This window comes from Triticum dicoccoides, chromosome 2A, assembly GCF_002162155.2.
Source record: "Triticum dicoccoides isolate Atlit2015 ecotype Zavitan chromosome 2A, WEW_v2.0, whole genome shotgun sequence".
Lineage (NCBI taxonomy): Eukaryota > Viridiplantae > Streptophyta > Magnoliopsida > Poales > Poaceae > Triticum > Triticum dicoccoides.
This window is the reverse complement of record NC_041382.1, coordinates 67,437,355-67,441,838: the sequence shown is the minus strand read 5'-3', so window position 1 is coordinate 67,441,838 and position 4,484 is coordinate 67,437,355.

Here is a 4,484-nt window from a genome sequence, read left to right as displayed (position 1 = left end):
TTGGTTGTAGCACATCTGGTCTACTTCTACTCCTGTATTTGTGTATGAAAGGTAATCTTGACCAGTTTGTTTTTTATCTTGAGAAGGATATTTTTGAGAGTCTATTCAGATTTCGTTACAAGCATTTAAGAGATGGTCACTAGATTTTCTTGAATGCCACCTTTTTTCTCTCTCATTTTGCTGGGATTTGGCAATATATGTATCCGCCGATGTTGATATATATTGTCTCAATTAGTTTTAGTTGGCTATTATTGTCTCGCTCTTGATGTAGTAGACTTCCAGTTACATTCAAACAGACATGTACTACCATTTGGTAGCTAAAATTAAGTGTTCCTCAAAAAGTGTTAATGTTGATGTACCTCAATCCAATTCCACACAGGTTTCCACATGCAATATCTACTGAATCATCGTTGCTAAGATAAGCACGTTATAAAATATCTACTATTAAAGGGGAGTATGTAGGTCGTTTCGTTTCATTAGCCCTCCACCGAATTAACGAACACCCCCACCGATTTTATTTTCTCTCTAAAAAGAACCCCTATCACTTGGTTGTAACATATGTAACTGACAGTGCACATGTAGATGGCCTCTCCATTACTGATGATTAACTTCTTTTGTACTCCAATCATCTTTCATCGAAGGAGCCTGGGAGGATCCTCGATCTTCCCTGGCCTGAAAGGTGTTCGTCTACTTGGTGTCATGCTCTTGAGTCAGGAAAGATGCACTAATGCAGGGTTGGTGTTTTACTTTTTATTTTTCCTTTCCCAATCAATTAGTGTAGTTTTGAGCCGATTGCATGATTAAGATTTAAAACTATATCTTAAGAAGAAAATTCAATTTGGTGGTAGAGGAAAAGAGGCAATCATGGAGGTGACAGGTGCAATGGCTTGGGCACGCTGGTAACTACAAGGGAACAAAGTATTTCAAAAAATTCCTACGATCACGCAAGATCTATCTAGGAGATGCATAGCAACGAGAGGGGAGAGTGTGTCCACGTACCCTCGTAGATCGAAAGCGGAAGCGTTTAGTAACACGGTTGATGTAGTCGAACGTCTTCACGATCCAACCGATCCAAGTACCGAACGTACGGCACCCCCGTGTTCAGCACACGTTCAGCATGATGATGTCCCTCGAGCTCTTGATCCAGTTAAGGGTGAGAGACAGTTCCTTCAGCACAATGGCGTGGCGACAGTGATGATGAAGTTACCGGCGTGGGGCTTCACCTAAGCACTACGACGATATGACCGAGGTGTTGAACTATGGAGGGGTGCTACCTCTTGAGCACTGTGTTGGATTTCCTTGAAGAGGAAAGGATGATGTAGCAAAGTAGCGTAAGTATTTCCCTCAGTTTTTGAGAACCAAGGTATCAATCCAGTAGGAGGCTACGCGCGAGTCCCTCGTACCTGCACAAAGCAAATAACTCCTCGCAACCAACGCGATAAGGGGTTGTCAATCCCTTCACAGTAACTTACGAGAGTGAGATCTGATAGATATGATAAGATAATATTTTTGGTATTTTTGTGATAAAGATGCAAAGTAAAGTAAAAGCAAAGGAAATAACTAAGTATTGGAAGATTAATATGATGAAGATAGACCAGGGGGGCATAGGTTTCACTAGTGGCTTCTCTCAAGAGCATAAGTATTTTACGGTGGGTGAACGAATTACTGTTGAGCAATTGACAGAATTGAGCATAGTTATGAGAATATCTAGGTATGATCATGTATATAGGCATCACGTCCAAGACAAGTAGACTGACTCTTGCCTGCATCTACTACTACTACTCCACTCATCGACCGCTATCCAGCATGCATCTAGAGTATTAAGTTCATGAAAACAGAGTAACGCCTTAAGCAAGATGACATGATGTAGAGGGATAAACTCATGCAATATTATGAAACCCCCATCTTGTTATCCTCAATGGAAACAATACAATACGTCCCTTGCTGCCCCTACTGTAACTGGCAAAGGACACCACAAGATTGAACCCAAAGCTAAGCACTTCTCCCATTGCAAGAAAGATCAATCTAGTAGGCCAAACCAAACTGATAATTCGAAGAGACTTTCAAAGATAACCAATCATACATAAAATAATTCAGAGAAGATTCAAATATTGTTCATAGATACTCTTGATCATAAACCCACAATTCATCGGTCTCAACAAACACACCGCAAAAACAAGATTACATCGAATAGATCTCCACAAGAGATGGGGAGAACATTGTATATATTGAGATCCAAAAAGAGAGAAGAAGCCATCTAGCTAATAACTATGGACCCGAATGTCTGAGGTAAACTACTCACACTTCATCGGAGAGGCTAGTGATGATGTAGAAGCCCTCCGTGATAGATGCCCCCTTCGACGGAGCTCCGGAACAGGACCCAAGATGGGATCTCGTGGATACAGGAAGTTACGGCGGTGGAATTAGGGTTTTGGCTCTGTCTCTGATCGTTTGGGGGTACGCAGATATATATAGGAGGAAGGAGTACGTCGGTGGAGCAACAGGGGGCCCACGAGGGTGGAGGGAGCGCCTGGGGGGGTAGGCGCGCCCCCTACCTCGTGGCCTCCTCCTTTGTTTCTTGACGTAGGGTTCAAGTCTCCTGGATCATGTTCGGTGAGAAAATCACGTTCCCGAAGGTTTCATTCCGTTTGGACTCCGTTTGATATTCCTTTTCTTCAAAACCCTAAAATAGGCAAAAACAACAATTCTGGGTTGGGCCTCTGGTTAATAGGTTAGTCCCAAAAATAATATAAAAGTGGATAATAAAGCCCAATAATGTCCAAAACAGTAGATAATATAGCATGGAGCAATAAAAAATTATAGATACGTTGGAGACGTATCAAGCATCCCCAAGCTTAATTCCTGCTCGTCCTCGAGTAGGTAAATGATAAAAATAGAATTTTTGATGCGGAGTGCTACTTGGCATAATTTTAATGTAATTCTTCTTAATTTTGGTATGAATATTCAGATCCGAAAGATTCAAGATAAAAGTTTAATATTGACATAAAAATAATAATACTTCAAGCATACTAACAAAGCAATCATGTCTTCTCAAAATAACATGGCCAAAGAAAGTTATCCCTACAAAATCATATAGTCTGGCTATGCTCTATCTTCATCACACAAAGTATTTAAATCATGCACAACCCCGATGACAAGCCAATAAATAGTTTCATACTTTTGACATTCTCAAACTTTTTCAATCTTCACGCAATACATGAGCGTGAGCCATGGATATAGCGCTATAAGTTGAATAGAATGGTGGTTGTGGAGAAGACAAAAAGGGAGAAGATAGTCTCACATCAACTAGGCGTATCAATGGGCTATGGAGATGCCCATCAATAGCTATCAATGTGAGTGAGTAGGGATTGCCATGCAATGGATGCACTAGAGCTATAAGTATATGAAAGCACAACAAAAGAAACTAAGGGGGTGTGCATCCAACTTGCTTGCTCATGAAGACCTAGGGCATTTTGAGGAAGCCCATCATTAGAATATTCAAGCCAAGTTCTATAATGAAAAATTCCCACTACTATATGAAAGTGACGAAATGAGAGACTCTCTAATATGAATATCATGGTGCTACTTTGAAGCACAAGTGTGGTAAAACGATAGTAACATTGTCCCTTCTCTCTTTTTCTCTCATTTTTTTTATTTGGGCCTTTTCTCTTTTTTTATGGCCTCTTTTCTTTTTTTCGTCCGGAGTCTCATCCCAACCCGTGGGGGAATCATAGTCTCCATCATCCTTTCCTCATTGGAACAATGCTCTAATAATGATGATCATCACACTTTTATTTTCTTACAACTCAACAATTACAACTCGATACTTAGAACAAAATATGACTCTATATGAATGCCTCCGGCGGTGTACCGGTATATGCAATGAATCAAGAGTGACATGTATGAAAGAATTGGCTTTGCCACAAATACGATGTCAACTACATGATCATGCTAAGCAATATGACAATGATGGAGTGTGTCATGATGAACGGAACGGTGGAAAGTTGCATGTCAATATATCTCGGAATGGCTATGGAAATGCCATAATAGGTAGATATGGTGGCTGTTTTGAGGAAGGTATATGGTGGATGTATGATACCGGTGAAAGATGCACGGTATTAGAGAGGCTAGCAATGGTGGAGGGACGAAGAGTGCGTATAATCCATGGACTCAACATTAGTCATAAAGAACTCATATACTTATTGCAAAAATCTACAAGTTATCAAAGCAAAATATTACGCGCATGCTCCTAGGGGGATATATTGGTAGGAAAAGACCATCGCTCGTCCCCGACCACCACTCATAAGGAAGACAATCAAAAAATAAATCATGCTCCGACTTCATCACATAACGGTTCACCATACGTGCATGCTACGGGAATCACAAGCTTTAACACATGTATTTCTCAAATTCACAACTACTCAACTAGCACAACTTTAATATCACCATCTTCATATCTCAAAACAATTATCAAGCATCAAACT